Genomic DNA, 22,140 nt, shown 5'->3' on the forward strand with positions numbered 1-22,140 from the left:
TGGAAACGTTTAAAAATCACAGCATGACAGCAAAGATTGTGAGAGTGTTGTGAAAGTGCTTGTGTTTGTGAGCTTTCAGCAAAATCTCTATCTCTGCATGTGGATGGTTTGAGTACTTAAGATTAACAGCTATCAGTTTGGGAATACTATTCTTCTCACACTATTGTTGGATATTTCCTACCCTCTTCAGGTATAATCATATCTTTAGCTCCCTTTATTAAAATCCCTATTTCAATATCTTAGTTTCCTATTGGAGTCACGTCTGGGGCTCAGTGAATGACACAATAACATGATATTTTCTTCAATTGAAATGCCATGGAGCAATAACCATTTGCTACAGCAAACAGCTCGCAAATAAAGCTTGTCTCCCTGAGCGGTAATAAAAAGCCTCATGTGGAAGAGGTTATATTAGGACTGTGAGAAATCAAATAGATATGATCTGGAGTGCTTGATTTCACCTAGAGCTTCCGAAAACAGAGTTAGACTGCCTTGTGGGGCAGGGCAAATATTGAAGCATTGCACTCAAACTATGTCAGGGGAGTTGGGCAACATGCTGAAATGTCAGCAGGTCACAGACATACGTGCAAAAGCTGCCACATATTTGGCCTCAATGACTGAGTTTGGTCATTCTTGAGTCAGTGTGTTTACATGCACTCAAGTTACTTGGCTACTGTGGGCGTTCTGCAGTACCATCCTTAAACACCTGGTCTCCGTAATGGTTTAGAGAAACCTTATTTCCCCAGCCAGATTTCTATGTATAGCACATTTCTTTACCATGTATATGGGTACCCAGGTTTCTGACAGGGTTTTAACTATAGTGCATAGGGATGTCACAAGAACCGATGCAAGTCAATGCCAAAATTTTGAAAACACTAAAGTAGTCATTTTTGTACCAGAGGTACTTTATCAGGGTACCAGGGATGCAATTCTTTCGGACCTGGCGGGGGCAGCTTATACGCCTACAAGTTTTCTATTCTGTTGTTAAATGCCGAAGAAGAAGAACACTTACCAGCACAGAAAAACTCAAAAATCGACCAATTTTAGTCTGCATACTGTCTAGTTTGAGTATACTTTTGAGTATTATTTTGGTTTCTTGTTTGCATTTAAATTTAGTGAATGTGCTTTGGATATATTTGAATTCATTACAATTTGGGCTTTTGTCAAACGCGAACCGGTCGAGGCAGATAGCCACCTAGAGCCAGGTTATGTTTGAGGTTTGTACCTGTTAAAAGGAAGTTTGTCCACTATGCTGCTCCACTAAGTGCAATGTTCTTGGGGGAATTGTTAGGTCTCTGTTAATTATAGAGTATAGTCCTAGTCTATATCCACGACCTTCCACTTCCGGGATTGCTCCGTTGCCGCCGGAAATTTCCCATATGTCCTTCTATTCGGCTGGATGTCTTTCTTTGTGTTGGAATTTTAAACTCCGGGAGATTTCTGAGGACTATGGTTAACTGCTCCTCAGATCTCTGCAGGGTAAATCCAGACAGCTAGCTAGACTATCTGTCCAATCTGAGTTTTCTGTTGCACGACTAAAACTTTTGAACGTACACGTTCCACCAAAACAAGTTCCTTCCCGAGGCTATTTTGCAGCGGCTCCGTGGCTCCGTCCAGAGCTTAGCGCCGCCCAAGATGACATGGCAATAAACCAGAGCATGTTTCTCTCCCATCCCGGAACCATAACCATAACCCACAATTACATTTTCACATTTAACATCATTCCCTTGACCCCATTTACACTCCACATACCTCATCTATCGCTCTTTTTTTACTGTTCCCTTCTATTTATCAAGTTCATTTAATACTTTTTAACCTTCCTTTTTCCTTTTGTAGTAGGCTACTTTAATGTCCACGACTGCCAGGAAGTGGCTTTATCTTTTATTTGATCTTTCATTCATTTGTGCCCATTTGTGTTTTGTTTTAGTTTTTTCAATATTTACGTATTTATCTATTTCTTTGATTTATTCTTAATAAAAAAAAAATTTGGTCACATGCTGACTTCATTCCTCCCAGGAAGGTCTGGCAATGCGAGATTAGTCTAGACCTACTTTATCTGTGAAGTGTCCTGAAATAACTTCTGTAATGAATTGACAGTATAAATAAAATTTAATTTAATTTAGATTGAATTGCATTGGTTTAGGTGTCAAAGACAGCACAGAACAATTACCCTGTGATTTGCTTGGGAATAGAATGTAGAATCTTTACATACATACTTACGTACACTTACACAGGTGACGAGGTCCATGCTGTCAGAGGTCAAAAACTACAAAACATGTTTTATTATGCGGAGTGTTAACCTTTAACCAGAGGCAGCTTTGAGGTTTTTACATACACAAAGGCTAACAAGGTCACACAAGCTTACCATCCTGTCCACATGCCTGCAGGGTCCAGACTCCACTTTTAAATGGAGATAACCTTCCTAAACAACAGAGGTCCTGGGACCCAGGGCCAAATGAGTCACTTATTATCTGTGTTTACAAAGGTCAGCGTTGTTATAGGCCTGGATGTGGAGTGTCCACCGGCTTATCTGTCACCTGGCCTTGATGGCCCAACCGGCTCCTGTGTGAAGAGGTAAGAGTGGAGTGTGTGTGTGTGTGTGTGTGTGTGTGTGTGTGTGTGCCTGCGTGCGTGTGTGTGTGTGATAGTTAGCCAAAATAGTCCAAGTGTGTTTGTGAAGAAATAAGAGTATGTGGGAGAGAGGTAGAGAGGGAAGCCCCTCTCAGCCCTCAGGGCATAATTAGACTTCCCCACTCCAACTAGTGCAACATGGTGCTGAGTCTCCATCTCCAGTGCCCTGCTAAATCTTTTGATTAGCCAGCCGGGGCTTGTGGTGGAGCCCTCCCTTCATCTCTTCCAACCGTGTGCTTTGTAGCAGAACATGTACATGAAATGCTATTAGGGAACAGGACATAGACAGTGCATAGAATTCATATTTCATTGTAAAATTCTAATATTGTTAAGTGAATAAAGGCTGATTCCTAAAACCTCTTGCAAACCATTTTCTTGTCAACACTGGGGCTTTCAACCGGGCCTGCTAACAAATGCTATTATCATGATAAGTGTGTGTGTGTGTTTGTGTGTGTGTGTGTGTCATCCTCTGTGTGCAATGGAAGGGTAAGTGATTGTCTATGATGCCAACTCTTAAGTACGCAAAACACATTTGCAGCATAATTATGCACATCTAGCTACTAAATAGCCATGTCATTTTTTCCCTAGAATTTTATTGTCTTGGCTCGCACTCTCTTTTCTCTCTCACACACACACACACACACACACACACACACACACACACACACACACACACACACACAGGTGACATCCCTTATCAATCAAGCAGGAAGGAATGAAGAGGCATCCACCGGGCGATTGTAATCTTTACTGTGTATCATTATTCTGTACACCTCTTCTATCTTGTGGAGGAGAAAGACAAAATGATCTCCTGCCTCTATTAGAAAAAAGAAAGAAACCCTTTTCATCATGTCAGACGCCCTATTACATATGCACATGAGCAAAATAGGCATGCACACAGGCAAACACGTACCCACACACAACCTGAGGGATGCTGTAGGGTGAAATAAACAAAGTGTGCAAATGAGAAAGAGTGCATACAGGATGTGAATAAAAAGAGAGGAAGGAAATAGCCAAAATTGAAGGATGAGATCATGAAAGCATTGATGTTGCTTTGTTATTTTTACTTGTGGCAGTTGGTGAGTTTAATCTTTTTTTGCTTATCCTTTATTTCAGCTTAAAAAATGGAGCAAATGCTTTTGGCAAAACATGGATTGCCTGGCTAAGGGCACCTTAAAGGATAAGGCTGGTTTTATTTTATGTTTTTCACATTGTCAACAGATCTCATAAAAAGACCAAAACCAAAAGCGCTTTATGCCGGGATCAGATATATCATATAGTCATACTTTTTTTTTTTTTTCAGACTGGTCCCCGACCAATCGTAGCTTGCTGTCTTTTACAACTTGCATGATGCACATTGGTGATGCGAGGAGGTTCCAGGGACCGATTTCTCTGTTCCAGACAGCACCAACAACATTATTCCACTTTTGCTCCGCCAGTATTCCAGTTGTACACAAAGGAGTGCTCTGTGTATGGATGAAGTTCATTGAACATGTCGTAGAGGTTGTGACACTAGGAACAACATGGCAAAAACTTGACACACACAAGTCTTAATGTTTGGTCATCATGAGGGATCCCAGATTCTGCGTTGCTTGTCTTCCACTATGACCCGCAGCACTGGATAAAACAAGTTTCTTAGTTTCTGATGAACCCCATCTGTTGGGTTGGACCATTATCGGTTTGTGTTGTCTGATAACTGGGTTAGTCATCACTCAGCAATTTTTGACTTCCCCACCCTGTCTGTGGCTCCCAGCCCCAAGCTATTTTTTAAAGGGGAACTCCACTGATGTTACACATAAATGTCTGTTTACAGGCGTTGGGGAGTAATATTGCATAGGCACAGCATAGTATAAAGCCCTTTTTGTATCCAGAAGGAGCTGCGTGATGTTTGATAAATGCCTTGAGTGCTGCCACTCGAGTTGACTGGCTGTGGAATTAAAAAAAAAGAAGTGAGATTACCAGGCCTCTGTAGCCCACTCCTCCGCTCTGCTGGAGGCTAGGGTTGAGGCTATGTTCTGGGTATGGTAGCATACTAGTAGCTGTCAAAGCTATCAAACAGGAGCGAACATTGCATTTGTTGGGGACTATATACATCTTTAAATTAATCCACATTTTAGCGCCATAGTGAGTATTTGGGGCAGCAGGACGGTGTATGTAGGATTGAGGTCAAATGTGTGTTCATGGTAATGAAGGAACTTTTTTATTTTATAAACATAACACACATATGCTGTACATACATAAGACACATATACATACATAACATAAGACACATACAGTATGCTGTACATACATAACATAACACATATACTGTACATACATAACATAACACATATATACATACATAACATAACACACATATACATACATAACATAACACACATATACATACATAATATAAGACATACCGTGGTGGACACCGGTGGTCAGGGAAGCCGTCCGACTGAAGAAGGAGTCTTTCCGGGATATGTTATCCCAGAGGACTCCGGAGGCAGTTGCAGGGTACCGAAGGGCCCGAAGGGCTGCAGCCTCTGCCGTGAAAGAGGCAAAGCAGCGGGTGTGGGAGAAGTTTGGAGAAGACATGGAGAAGGACTTTCGGTCGGCACCAAAGTGCTTCTGGAAAACTGTTCGCCACCTCAGGAGGCGGGGAACCATCCAAGCTGTGTACAGTAAGGATGGGACACTGTTGACCTCAACTGAGGAGGTAATAGAGGCGGTGGAAGGAGCTTTTGAGGAACTCCTGAATCCGACTATACGCCCTCTATGTTAGAGGCAGAGCTGGAGGATGACGGGGGATTGTCGTCGATTTCCCGGGCGGAAGTCACTGATGTAGTCAAACAACTCCACAGTGGCAAAGCCCGGGGATTGATGAGATCCGTCCAGAAATGCTCAAGGCTCTGGGTGTGGAAGGGGCTGTCCTGGTTGACCGTCTCTTCAACATTGCGTGGAAGTCTGGAACAGTGCCAAAGGAGTGGCAGACTGGGGTGGTGGTTCCCCTTTTAAAAAGGGGGACCAGAGGGTGTGTGCCAATTACAGGGGTATCACACTTCTCAGCCTCCCTGGTAAAGTCTACTCCAAGGTGCTGGAAAGGAGGGTTCGGCCGATAGTCGAACCTCAGGTTGAGGAGGAACAATGCGGATTCCGTCCTGGTCGTGGAACAACGGACCAGCTCTTCACTCTGCAAGGATCCTGGAGGGGCCTGGGAGTATGCGCTACCGGTCTACATGTGTTTTGTGGATTTGGAGAAGGCGTATGACCGGGTCCCCCGGAGATACTGTGGGAGGTGCTGCGGGGGTATGGGGTGAGGGGGTCTCTACTCAGGGCCATCCAATCTCTATACGACCAAAGTGAGAGCTGTGTCCCGGGTTCTCGGCAGTAAGTCGGGACTCGTTTCAGGTGAGGGTTGGCCTCCGCCAGGGGTGCGCTTTGTCACCATTCCTGTTTGTAATATTTATGGACAGGATATCGAGGCGTAGTCGGGGTGGGGAGGGTTTGCCGGTTCGTTGGGCTGGGGATCTCATCGCTGCTTTTTGCAGATGATGTGGTCCTGATGGCATCATCGGCCTGCGACCTTCAGCACTCACTGGATCGGTTCGCAGCCGAAAGTGTGAAGCGGTTGGGATGAGGATCAGCACCTCTAAATCGGAGGCCATGGTTCTCAGCAGGAAACCGATGGAATGCCTTCTCCAGGTAGGGAATGAGTCCTTACCCCAAGTGAAGGAGTTCAAGTACCTTGGGGTTTTGTTCGCGAGTGAGGGGACAATGGAGCGGGAGATTGGTCGGAGAATCGGCGAGCGAGGTGCGGTATTACATTCCATCTATCGCACCGTTGTAGCAAAAAGAGCTGAGCCAGAAGGCAAAGCTCTCGATCTACCGGTCAGTTTTCGTTCCTACCCTCACCTATGGTCATGAAGGCTGGGTCATGACCGAAAGAACAGATCCAGGGTGCAAGCGGCGAAATGGGTTTCCTCAGGAGGGTGGCTGGCGTCTCCCTTAGAGATAGGGTGAGAAGCTCAGTCATCCGTGAGGAGCTCGAGTAAAGCCACTGCTCCTTTGCGTCGAAAAGAGCCAGTTGAGGTGGTTCGGGCATCTGGTGGGGATGCCCCTGGCGCCTCCCTAGGGAGGTGTTCCAGGCACGTCCAGCTGGGAGGAGGCCTCGGGGAAGACCCAGGACTAGGTGGAGGGATTATATCTCCAACCTGGCCTGGGAACGCCTCGGGATCCCCCAGTCGGAGCTGGTTAATGTTGCTCGGGAAAGGGAAGTTTGGGGTCCCCTGCTGGAGCTGCTCCCCCCGCGACCCGACACCGGATAAGCGGACGAAGATGGATGGATGGATGGATGAACATAAGACATACATATATAACATAAGACACATATACCTATATAACATAACACACATATACACATATAGCATAACACACTTATACATACATAGGACACATACATACATAACATAAGACACATATACATACATAACATAACACACATATACATACACATAACACACATATACCTACATAACATAACACACATATACATACATAACATAAGACACATATACCTACATAACATAACACACATATACATACATAACATAAGACACATATACATACATAACATAACACACATATACATACACATAACACACATATACCTACATAACATAACACACACATATACATACATAACACACATATACATACACATAACACACATATACATACACATAACACACTTATACATACATAATATAAGACACATATATACATACATAATATAAGACACACATATACATACATAACAAGACATATATACATACATAACATAAGACACATATACATACATAATATAAGACACATATACATACTTAATATAAGACACATACATACATAACATAAACACATATACATACATAACATAAGACACATATACATACATAACATAAGACACATATACATACATAACATAAGACACATATACATACATAACATAAGACACATATACATACATAACATCAGACACATATACATACATAACATAAGACACATATACATACATAATATAAGACACATACATACATAACATAAGACACATATACATACATAATATAAGACACATACATACATAACATAAGACACATATACATACATAATATAAGACACACATATACATACATAACATAACACACATATACATACATAACATAAGACACATATACATACATAATATAAGACACATACATACATAACATAAGACACATACATACATAACATAAGACACATATACATACATAACATAAGACACATATACATACATAATATAAGACACATATACATACATAATATAAGACACATATACATACATAACATAACACACATATACATACATAACATAACACACATATACATACATAACATAAGACACACATATACATACATAACATAAGACACATATACATACACAACATAAGACACATATACATACATAATATAAGACACATACATACATAACATAAGACACATATACATACATAACATAAGACACATATACATACATAATATAAGACACATATACATACATAATATAAGACACACATATACATACATAACATAACACACATATACATACATAACATAACACATATACATACACATAACAACATAAACACATATACATAATAACATAAGACACATATACATACATAACATAAGACAATATACATACATAAAACACAACATACATAACATAAGACACATATACATACATAATATAAGACACATAAATACATAACAAGCACATATACATACATAACATAAGCACATATAAACATATACAAAAAAAATAAAAAACATACACATATACATACTTAACATAAGACACATACATACATAACATAAACACATATACATACAAACATAAGACACATATACATACATAACATAGACAAACATACGTACATCAACACATATACATACATAACATAAGACACATATACATACACATCACACATATACATACATAACATAACACATATACATACATAACATACACACATATACATACATAACATAAGATATACATACAAACATAAAACATATACATACATAATATAAGACACATATACATACATAACAACATATACATACACAAACACACATATACATACAACATAGACACATATACAACAAACATAACACACATATACATAAGACATACATACATAATAAGACACATATACATACTAACATCGACACATATAACATAAAAAATACCTATACAAAATTATAAGACATATACATACAAACAAAAACATATACATCATAAATAAAAATACATACAAAATAGACATATACATACAAAATGACACATATACATCACAAAAAATCACACATATACATACATAACATAACACACATACATACATAACTAAACAATACATACACACATAAACACATACATACATACAAAACACATACATACATAACATAAGACACACATACATACATAACATAAACACATATACAATAACACATATACATACAAACACACATATACATACATAACATAACACACATATACATACATAACATAACACACATATACATACATAACATAAGACACACATATATACACAAAATAGAACACAAAACCACACACATACATACATAACATAAGACACATATACATACATAATATAAGACACATATACATACAAATAACACAATATACATACAAATATAACACACATATACATACATAACATAACACACACATACATACATAACATAACACACATATACATACATAACATAAGAACACATATACACAAAACACATATACATACAAACAAACAAACAAAAAACAACAACACACATACATAACATAACACACATATACATACATACATAAGACACATAATACAAACAAACAAACATAAAAAACAAAACAACAAAAAAAAAACAAACAAACAAAAACAAAAACAAAAAAAACAAAACAGAAAAAAAACAAAAAAAAACAACAGAGAGACACAGACACAGACAGACAGAGAGACACATACACACACACATACACACAGACACAATACAATAAAAAACACATAAGAAAGAAAGATACAACACAAAAAGAAAACAGAACACACAACACACAGAAAAAAAAACACAACCACAAAAAAAACAACAAAAAACAAAAAAACACAAAAACAAGAGAAAACAAGAACAACAACAACAAAGAGAAAAACACAAAACACACAAGACGACACACACAAAACCAAACAAAGAAGGAAGAAACATAAAAGCTAACCATGAGGACCACACCACCCTGATATGTCAAGGAAATTATCCTCTCTTTACTGATTCCCTCTCCTCTGGTTGAAGGGATAATGTGCATGGGAGGCAGGGGCCCACAGCCTCTCTCTGTCTTTCTCCTTGGCTTTTTAATTTAATGCTGTCTGTCTGCTTGACTCTTCCCTCTCGCTCTCAGACGGGGGAGTTGTGGTGATGAAGATGCTCATTTCTCTCTCCCCTGGAGGGCCAGATTGCAGTGTTGTGCCATTAACCAGAAGTTGTGCTCATTCCTTGGCAGCTAATTAACATATTTCATCTGCATACGCTGTGCTCTCCCATCACAATTTCATTGCGCTTCTTATTTTTCTCGCGGTAATGTGCAAGCCATAAGTTACAATAACTTATTTTGGTAATTCAAGGGAAATAATCACCGCTTCGGAGGAAAGCGTTTTAGCATATAATTACACTGTGAAGGGGAAAAAGGCTCTACGCTGAATTATGGACCTATCCGTAATGTTTTGGGTAACAAAGAAGAGATATTAGTGGTCACACGCATACACAGGGGGGAAACAAGAAGTTGGCCACGCACTATATAACCACACATCTGTCAAACACGCCGGTGAAAGGGTGACAAAATCAGGGAAGAGAAACTGTGGAGGGAGAGAGAGAAGAGTTTTTTTCCTAAGTGGCGGCACACCTCCATCAGTTGTATCTGAGTTGTTAACAGTGTTTTTCAGGGACTGTGCATGCATGGGTACACAAAATCATGCGCGCACACACAGACACACAGTCATTGAAATGCACCTGCCTCCACATTGCACTCTCTCCCTATCGCACTCTTTTGTCTGCCTGCTTTGTTCAATGCTAATGGTCCGCAGCAACGTTCGGTCATCCTGAGAGGCAGGAATGTTGCACGGAGCAACAGGGAGGGGAGGTAACCCCAGCAGCAGGGAGGGTCTGGAGGGGCCGAGGAACCGGAGCTTTTTACACAGCAATCACACTGGATTAAACTTTGACCCAGAGAGTGGAGAAGTGTCTATAAGCTCTAAACTCTCAGTTGCAGTTTGAGAAGGTGTGCATAGTTGTTTAATGACTCAGTAAAAAAAAGAAAACAGGCTGTGCAGGGGTTGCAAGTGTCAACTCTCAGCTAGTCTATATCCACGATATTCCACTTCCAGGATTGCTCTGTTGCTGTCGGAAATTCGGCTGTATTTCCCTCTTGTCGGCCGAATGTCCGTTACCTTCCGCTTTCTTTGTGTTGGAATTTTAAACTGCGGTGGGTTTATGAGGACTAGGGTTAACTGCTCCTCAGATCTCTGCAGGGTAAATCCAGACAGCTAGCTAGACTATCTGTCCAATCTGAGTTTTCTTTGTACGACTAAAACTACTTTTGAGCGTACATATGTTCCACCATAACAAGTTCCTTGCTGAGGCTATTTTGCAGAGGCACCGTAGCTCCGTCCGGCGCTTAGTGCCGCCCAAGACGATTGTGATTGGTTTAAAGAAATGCCAATAAACCAGAGGACGTTTTTCTCCCATCCCGGGAATGCTGTGTGGACTAGCCAGACCCTCCTCCGCACCGCTGTGGAGGAAGGTCTGGCAAAGCGAGACGAATAACTCTCAGCTGGACTCAGTAGTTCACCATGAGGCAGTGAGGACGGCATCTTGTTTAACACGACTCTTAGCGGGGAGCTCTGGCAATTATCTGAAGTTTTTTATTTAGCTCTCACATCATTGCTTTTTTCTGTTTTGGCGTGCTTCATAATGCAATTATTTTCAGTAACAATTTAGGAAAGAATCAAACTGTTTTGAAAATCATTTGAATAGTGCAACACCTGTGAAATAAACAAACTGTATTGATATGATTTGCTTTTATTACATCCAACTGTCTACTCGCGTGAGAACATCAGAGATAATACATTTATTTCACTCCATTAATGGGCCTCAGCGTGCTCCTTGCAAGCTTGTCGTCAGTGGCTCTCCACGATCGAGCTAATTATTCCTCATCATATCCAGCAGGTAGTAATTAGGCCTTTGTTACTCGCTATCATACTGTTGATACAATAGACAGCTCTCAGGCTGCAATTGTTCTTTGCAATTGTGAAGAGGTAAAGGAGATTATGCATTTTAATAGGTGAGAATTAAAATGATATGAGGCAAAACCCAGCGAGAGGAGAGACCGACCTCTTTGTGTTTACTAGTGATGTTTATTCATGGAATCTATGAGTATAATATCATGATTCAAAGTGACTCATTCACCGCGCTCAATCAATTGTTCTTGACTGCTGCTGATGATCAAAATGGAAAAACCGAATTGACTCCTGTCTCAGTTGATATACAGCAGAGGCAAAACAAAGAACTAATTGGCTATTTAAGAGATCGAGCTATAAAAAAAAAGCTGATTGCTGAGTGTGTTTTTCGCAGATGTTGTTTGTCGTACAAAGGGATGAAAGGGATTCTGAGTGATGGGCTAGCCGATTTTGATGAACACAACACTCGGAAGACTCTTTGCTGATTGCTGTTACGCCCACAATCGCCCATTGGCAGGGACCTATGCGCAAACATAATTCTATTTATGATAATTCATTTTTTTAAACTGAATGTTTCTTTCAAAATATGATTGTGACAGGACAAGAGTGTCCTCACAAGAAAAACAACAACAACAACAACCCATGTTTGCCATTTCCTAACAAAGACCTCTTGTGGTTCGGAGACTGAGAGACTTCAGGAGCAGGGGTTGGATGTACACTTTTTTTTTTACATATTTTGCTTGGGGAGATTGTAATTTAATTCAGAAGCAAAGGCAGAAGTAGCTGTAGTTAAAGTTTTGCATCCTGTCTACTTGCCGTTTTAGTTATCTATAATCTTACTAGGTGGCAGAAAAGAAACTACACATACGAATCCGTTTTGTACAGTCATATTTTTGGAATTCAATGGCAAATGAGCATTCTTCACCTTGGAAAGAGTGAAGAGCTCTCGTTCTGCCGGAAATTCCGCCTGATGTCACTCTTTTCGGATGTCCGTTTTCGGATGTCCCATTATCTTCCGCTTTCTTTGTGTTGTAATTTTAAACTCCGGTGGATTTATGGTGGTTACCTGCTCCTCAGATCTCTGCAGGGTAAATCCAGACAGCTAGCTAGACTATCTGTCCAATCTGAGTTTTCTGTTGCACGACTAAAACAACTTTTGCACATACACATGTTCCACCAAAACAAGTTCCTTCCCGCTTAGCGCTGCCCATGACGGTTGCGATTGGTAGTAGCACGTTTTTTTTTCCATCCCAGAATGCTGTGTGGACTCGCCAGACCCTCCTCCGCAGCGCTGTGGAGGAAGGTCTGGCAATACGAGACTATCATAGACATAACTCATCACATAAATCACGAAGTATGAAAATTCGGTCCTGTGCTGACATGTGGTCATATAAGGGGAGAGATCGTAACCCCTGTCTTTAGTCAGAGATGGTCGCCGACATTGGGTGGCCTCCCTGATCTTTCTCCGGGCATTCACTGACTCCTACTCTTACTCGATTGTTGACTCCTTCCTAGTCAATTGTTGTGATTTGGTCTGGTCTGGTGTTCTCAGACAACTGATTTTGTCTGTTTCCGTTGTTTCTGTTTCTGGACACTCTGGAAAAAGCTTGGAAATGCCCCAGATTTAAGAATATTTTGTCAAAAGACCTCTTTGGTTGTTTACGTGCTGTGTAAGGACTTGTTGAACCAGACTTGAAAATAAGACAACTTAGAGGAAAACAAAAAATTCTTAAAAATGCATTAAGTATGATTTGTAACAACAATAGGTTTAAACCCTTATAATCCTTTATTATACTTATTCACATTGTGTTTTTTCTTATTCTATCCAAATGCAGGCTTTCTTTGGAATTTCCAGCTGTGCTGACCTAAAAAAATGTAAGATATGTCTGAGTGTATGGGGGGGAATATGAATGAATGTGGTCAGTGGTCAGTGGTCAGTGTCTCATTGTATTTTATGTATCTGTGAAAAGCAGACAGGCAGGCAGAGGACATAGACATCTTACAGAGGAGGGAAGAAATGTATAACTCACTGTGTCTATTTCTAGCGAGCTCTGTATCTCAGGTCATAGCTATGATAACAAGCATCACATTTTACATGGACACAAATCAGCTTCCAAACCCCAGCACAGTGATTTGTCGTAGATGATTTGAAATCCAGCCAACAGCACAGCTGTTTTGGGGTTGGCATAGAAAATACTTCTTTCCTGCTGCCATGCAATCCAGAGATCTTTCTATTTTATTGATCAAACTCAAACACAAACCCAGATACCTGCTTTCAAAACAAATATACTGAGAACATAGAATATAATCCTCTCCATCAATTACAGCTAGGGATTAAGGTGAGGTTAGCAAGAGAGACAAAATCATTAAGGAAAGTTTTTATTCATACACAGTCACATACAAAGATAGCTTGTGGGAATAAGTGCTGTAAGAACAATCTGTAAAGTCTAAAAGAGCCACTGCTAAAACCCCTTTTTGCCTCTCTTCACATAACACAACACATTTTGGGGACAATGGACAAGTCTTCACATTTGACAGACTCGAACCAAAAAAAAGTTTGGCCTTATTTATTTATTTTTTATTCAACATTTTGGTGAATGCGCCTATTCTTGTCTTGTCATGCAGTCTTATCGTTGCCAGGAAACGAGAAGAAACTCCAAGAAATAACCCGGGAAATAACCCCCCTCTAAAAACCACAACTTTATAATAACTACACACTATGAAGCATAGTTAAGTATCAGTAAATACTTAATTCATAATTTATAAAGCATTGTTCCTACATTATTAAACAATAGTATGTAATTCATAAACACAGTTATACATGTTTTATTCTTGATTAAGAACCGAATGTGTTTAATTGATGTACTTTCATACTTATATTATTACATCAATTACAAACCAGTTATTTAGGAATTGTTAAAGGAACAAGCCGACTTATTGGGAATTTAGCTTATTCACCGTAACCCCCAGAGTTAGAAAAGTCGATACATACCCTTCTCATCTGCTCCGAATAAGTGACAAAATAACACCAGAATGTTCCTATTTACATGTTGTGATTTGTAGAGTCACAGCGTGTAAAAAACAACGTAACATGAGACACAGCCATCTTCTAACCGTAAACAAACCGGGAACTATATTCTCAGGCAGAAGAATATAGTACTTGGGGAGTGATATGCTCGCAGCAAGCCTGTCTGAGAATATAGTTTCGGTTTGTTTACTGTTGAGAAGATGGCTGTGTCTCATGTTACGGTTTGTGTACATCGCGTGACTCTACAAATCACAACATGTGAATGACAACATGCGTGCGTTATTTTGTCACTTTTGTCACAATTCGGAGCAGTAGGCTAGTTGGAACCAGTTACCTGCAGGATCTGTGCTAGGCTAAGCTAATGCTGGAGCCGTCAGACAGCGTTACAGCACGCACGGAGATGAGAAGGGTATGTATCGACTTGTCTTACTCTGGGGGTTACGGTGAATAAGCTAAATTCCCAATAAGTCGGCGTGTTCCTTTAGGTTCCTAAGGTCCCATGGCATGAATATTTCACTTTATGAGGTTTTTTAACATTAATATGAGTTCCCCCAGCCTACCTATGGTCCCCTAAAAATGGCGATAGGTGTAAACCGAGCCCTGGGTATCCTGCTCTGCCTTTGAGAAAATGAATGATGGGCCGATCTGGAATCTTCCCTTTATGACGTCATAAGAGGAAAGGTTACCTCCCCTTTCTCTGTTTTGCCCGCCCAGAGAATTTGGCCCGCCCATGGGAAAAAGAGAGACATCATGGCTTGCAAACGAGCGAAGCATGGCAGTTGGTCAAGGCCACACCCCCACCCTCCACATTGCTCCCCCTCTCTCCTCCTCAATAGCATTTAAAACTACAGACACAGAAATGGCACATCCTAAGGAAAGATCATTGTGGGACTGGCTCCAGTGGCTGTAATTCTGCACCAAGGCTGCATTTCGGGAAAGAGACTTCAGATACAGTATTAGGGGACCACTAAGGCCTATATAAAAGAGACTTCAGATACAGTATTAGGGGACCACTAAGGTCTATATAAAAGAGACTTCAGATACAGTATTAGGGGACCACTAAGGTCTATATAAAAGAGACTTCAGATACAGTATTAGGGGACCACTAAGGTCTATATAAAAGAGACTTCAGATACAGTATTAGGGGACCACTAAGGTCTATATAAAAGCATCCAAAAAGCAGCATGTCATGGGACCTTTAACGGTTCACAAGATCATTTACAATGTGATTCTAATCTAACTTTTAAATGCTTTGTGAGGCATAGTTCTCACTTTAGATGAGTTCACACAAGTACTTAACTAACAACTAGTAACTACCTGAATTAATCATGAATTGCAGTATTACTAAGACATGTATTAACACACTAACTGACCATTAGTGCATGTCTAAATCATTATATGTGTAAATACATGCATACATAGTAGATCTAAATGGTTTGGTAATCATTTGCCTACACTTTCTTAAAGATCTTGTGAACCATTGACAACAACTACGTAACTGGTTTGTAATTCATGTAAAACCTAATTTAGAAATGGTCAATCCATCCGTAATGAAGTATGAAAATACAATCATTACTGTTATAGATGTTTTAATCTAGAATAAACAATGCATTTATGAATACCATACTAATGTGTAATAATGTAGGGAAGTTTTATAAATGATGAATTAAGTATTTACTGATACCTAGTCTCGCATTGCCAAACCTTCTTCCACAGCACTGCGAAGGAGGGTCTGGCTAGTCCACACAGCATTCCAGGATAGGAGAAAAACGTGCTCTGGTTTATTGCCATTTCTTTAAACCAATCACTATCGTCTTGGGTGATGCTAAGTGCCGGAAGGAGCCACGGTGCCTCTGCAAAACAGCTTCAGGAAGGAACTTGTTTTGGTGGAACATGTGTACATTCAAAAGTAGTTTTAGTCGTGCAACAGAAAACTCAGATTGGACAGATAGTCTAGCTAGCTGTCTGGATTTACCCTGCAGAGATCTGAGGAGCAGTTAACCATAGTTCTCAGAAATCCACCGGAGTTTAAAATTCCAACACAAAGAAAGTGGAAGGTGACGGACATCAGGCCGAAAAGAGGGACATCCAGAGAGCAATCCTGAAAGTGAAACGTCATGGATATAGACTAACTGATAAGCAACGTAACTAATGCTTCATAGTGTGTAATTATTATACAGTGTTACCCTTTTTACACTGTAGCTTTTATATGGACTAAATTGATGAGATATAATGGGTTAATTAGAGCGCTTCAGAGGTGGTGCTCAGGGAATGTTGTGACCTATGGACAGAGCCAGGCTAGCTGTTTGCCCAGTTTCCAGTTTATATGCTAAACTAAGCTAACCAGCTGCTGGCTTCATTATTTAGAAAAGTATCAATCTTCTATCTATCATTTATCTCGGCGAAAAAGCAAATAAATGGCTTTCCCAAAATGTTCCTTTAATGATCTGATTTGATTTGATTTAATTAACAACACTGTTGTTGTTTAATTTTATGTTAACTGACTGATCAATTAAACCATGGGTTCCCTCCATCACACAATCCTGTCGACTACATCAACATACTTAGTGCCTCATCATAAAACCTATTTTAAGTTTTACTTGTAAACACGTTGTCATTCTCTGGATGATATTAAAGTATGTTTGAGTGCTGGTGTGTATAGATTGTCTAGGAGATTAAAAGTGACAGTTCTAAAAAATTACTCATCAGTTCCCTTAACGATGTAAGATTTATCTGAGTCCCTTTTTGCTCCTCACTGTTCATTAACACTTCACAGCTTTTAATAAGTTCTACCAGAAGCAAACACACAAATCACATCTGATAAGATAACGACTTGGCCGGCTTGCAAAAATGTTGCCCTTCACTGTGTCCACAATGTAATAATGGAGGGGGGTGGGGGGGGCTCTGTATCAGTGTGATTCATCAAGCCTTTCACAAACCTCTGTTTTTTGTTTGTTTTCTTCATATTTGTGTTAATAGCCGTCATTAAGAGAGTAATAAACCACCTCCGAGTAGTGAACACAGGGAAACTCCTCCTGCCACCCCCACCTGCATCACACCATGTATGATTGCTAAAGTTTCTCCATTAGTTCAGACATTTTTTTTCTTTCACAAAATTTCCAAGACGGAAGGAAGACAGTAACAAAAGTTTGAACCTTGGGGGTTTTGACCTGCAACAGTGAATCAACCATTTTATCACACTCACACGCAGATTGATTTTTTTCCTTCAAGTGATGGAAAGCTGGTATCAACTTCTCAAACACCTCCCACTCCGGAGGCTCAACCTGATCTGACTTTGAACCACTCCTTAAGCTGCGGAATCTGTAAATCGCCCTGATTGTTTCACGGTAGCGAGTTGGTTGAGTGTTTTCTCAATGATGCTAACACCCTCAAAACAGTGCCAACATTACATTTTTTCCCTGCGATTCAAGAGCTTAGAAGCACAGACGCTGCCGCCGTGATGAATCAAGTGGTGTGTTTGTGCTTCTTGTGAAGTAATGCATTTGCTGTGAATGCACCTCTCGAGCCCTCCTCGTCCATCTCTATTGTCCTCTCCATGCAAATGCTACCAAACACAACAAATGCATTGCCCTGTTATATTTTCTTAGGGGCTTTCATCTGTGCGTGTCTTTATCTAAGAGGGGGAGGACGGGGACTGCTGTGACATTTATCGCCGTGTTGGTATGTGAGCGAGTGTGTGTGCGTACGCTTCTTCTTATCTACGAAAAGCAGTAACAGAAAGATGAAGATAGCAATGCACGCTGGAATGCTGGTATCTCACTAGGTTTGAAGCTGAGCGCGGCAGGGGAGGCTTATGCATCTGCATGTGTATGTGTGAGTATGTGTGTGTGTGTGTGTGGTAATGGCATTCGAAGGCTTTATGAAGATCATCTGGTTAAGTCCTGTTTGAGACTGAAAAGCATAACCCTGTAATAATGTATAGATGCAGCGGCACAAGAGTAAAGTTGAGTCACAGTGAGTCATCTGGATCTTAGATCACCGTCAACCACAAATACGTTCACCAGTTTATGATTAAACCCCTTACACTAAAACAGATAGAACCTCTGGAAGTGCTTAGGACGTCCCAGATAAGAGCAGCTGGGGTTTGCAAAACGTGCATTCTGGCACGGTCCGGCCCTTTGAAAACATCACAAGGCAGCGTGCCTCCCGCCTGCAAGGAACACTTCAGTATGAGGGATGCTGTGCCTCACTGACACACATTTATCATTTTGTCTTCCTGCTCACCCCTTAAACAACTCCAGCATTTACATAGCCCAAAAAACATCTGTCTTCATGTCAACCTCTTTCGCGCAACCCCAAAACACACCGCTGAGTGTAACAGACCTACTCGGTTTAAAAATCTGGCCTTAAATTAGTTTGTTTAGATGTCTTTATGTGGCTGGGAGACTTCTAAGCAAACGACTTCTACTAAAACATGGCAATGACTAACGCAAGTGGTACAGTGATCAGCTTTTCAAAGGAACCTTCAGGAATTGAAATGTGAGTATCTTGTTTAGAAACCACAATCACAATCATTTTAGCCTTTCTATGCAGATCATCCATCCCCATTTGGAATCCTTTCATTTAGTTTTTCAAACACTAATCACTGATGTTCAGTGCCAAGCTGGGGTAATGGATTTAGTAGCAACAAATCTCGAGCAGTGTCTTCTTTCAAAAAGATGGACAGAGATTGTGGCTGCTCTGATGCATTGTCCGTGTCAAAGGAAATGTCAGCGAGCAAACAAACAAATAACAGCTGCTCATTTCAGCTGAGTTAATGAAATGAAAGACAGAAAACAAAAATTAGGGCTGGAGCAAAGTCCTTCCTGTCTATAAGAAAGAGGCGGCCATATTGATGGGCTTTACTGAAAGGCGGCTAAAGTGCTAATGTCCACTGAAATGTCATCAGTCAAATCAGCGCCTTCATCTTCTGCTCCCAGCTGCTTCGACCGGGAGATTCCTTTCAGCTCAACATTGATTGACAGAGGAGGGATTGATGAGGGTTTCTACGTAAGCTTGTCGGCCCTGGCAACACATCTATTCCTCTTCAACAGTTGTGCTCTAAACAGACAAGACAAAGTGATTGGGTGCCTGGTTGCGCGTTCCCCCGACATTCCTCTTTGTCTAGAACATGCAAAGTGACAATCTGTCTAAGCGCACATCATTTATTTTGAACATCACTGTTTTTTTCTGCACAAGCCAAGAGTTTACTAGCTCCCCATAGTGTAAGTGAATGGATTCTGAGCAACTGCAGCGTGTTGGCTCTTTTGATGTCCCATGGGCTCGGTCCTGTGCAGCAGATAACTCATTGCTGGTGAAAGGGAGGTGAGGAGGTGGGAGCAGAAGCTGTGAAGCCGGTCTGAAGGCCTCAGCGGAGGGCTGTGTCTTGCAGGCAGGCAGGCGGGCGGGTGTGATGAGTGACTGGCACCTGCTCTAGAGGCACCAGATGGCCAGGCAGGGGCCCGTGCCAGCGGGGTGAGGGGACCTCGTGTCACTCTGTACATCTGCAGCCTGTGTCAGGATTCTGGCAGAAGCGCCATGTTCGGCCAGCCGTTGCCACTCAGCAGCCTGCAGCGATGAGGATGAAAACTCAAGTTGGGCAAGGGATGAGTCGAAATGCTGCCACGCACCTGATGCCGTGTTGACGTGCAGTGGCAGTCATCCAAATAGGATCTGAGAGTATGGATAGGAGAACGAGCGAGTTTGGCTTTGGCATTTGGACAGCTTACCTAGGTGAAGTAAAAGTTAGAGTTCATCAAAAAGTCCATCTTAATTATAGACTCAGCCAGGTGAGTTGCAGTGCCAAATAAGTTATGTTTTGAGCATTCAGCACCAGGTAACATGTCTCAGCTTTCATGTCTGAGTCCCCTATAATTAGGGTTGGGTACCATTCAAATTGAAATTCTGTGCTGGTACCCAGCAGTAACGTTTTTTCAGTACTTAATTTTAGTTGTAAAATAATTCCAAACCTATTTATCCTATTACTTAGAACATTTAGTTGTTTATTTAGAACATTTTACACCCCCACACAAAATAAAACACCTCCCTTTCCCATCCCTAACCCGTCCCTACAACCTATTAAACCAAATCATTATTCATTTCTTACACTACACTGTAACTTAAATCTTGTATTTGTATCTTATTTTATTTTTTATATCTTTCATGACTGTTTAATTGCTCTTTAATGTTTTATATAAAGCCCTTTGAATTGCCTTGTTGCTGAAATGTTGCTATAGAACACTACAACCTTCAGTCTGTACCCATAATCCCCAAGATCCCCGTTTCTATGGTTTAATCTGTACCCATAGGTTGATCCATCCGTATCTCACATTTCACATTCCAAGATTTCAGTTGTTGAGAAATGGGGAAATGATGCTATTTAGCACAGAGTTTAAAAAAATCTTAGTGACAACCTTGAGGACTGCCCACATCGTCCATGTAGCACGACTTGTTTCCGTTTTGTAATGTCTTTCATTTCTTTGAGTGTAACAATTTCTATGGATGTGTGGCTGTATGACAACACTGAAATCAGACACTTCGGTCTTATGGCCTATTGACCCCGACCGATCAACCATCCACCCTGGGTCCATCCTCAGGGATGCGTCATTTAGCAGTGCTGAGCAGAACGCCAATACAAAGGTGAGGCTCTCTCCAAGGACTCCTACTGTGATAGAAGCAGCGGCATCTACCATTGGAATGCAGATCAAGTCAGACAAGCTTTCAAGTTCTTGCTCTCTTTGTTGTGTGGCCTTTTCCACCCATCACCGAGTCCCGCGGGCGACTGGCTGGCTGAGACTAACCAGCTCAAACAGCCACACTGATCAATATTTGAGCAGCTCAGCACTGCCTGAGCTCCCCATCCATGTCATCGGGGTCCCCATTCCTCCCGCTGGACAAGTGCCAGGACATGCCGAGCTGTTTGAGGCCTGCTTACTGAGGTGATCCAGGACTAGCAGCGAGAACATTCCCTTGATCCATTATAGATGACCTGGGGAATTCGTTGGCTGGTTGTACACGTGTAATTAAAGGAAACATGGCGGCAAAACTGGTGCATGAACAATAAACACATACACATGCTGAACACGTGCCAGACACAAACACAAATCTTATCTTAGTACAGACAATACAGAGGTCTGAACAACAAAACAGATTGGCTTCTCAGGACCTAACTCA

This window comes from Perca fluviatilis, chromosome 22, assembly GCF_010015445.1.
Source record: "Perca fluviatilis chromosome 22, GENO_Pfluv_1.0, whole genome shotgun sequence".
In the NCBI taxonomy this organism is placed as follows: Eukaryota; Metazoa; Chordata; class Actinopteri; order Perciformes; family Percidae; genus Perca; species Perca fluviatilis.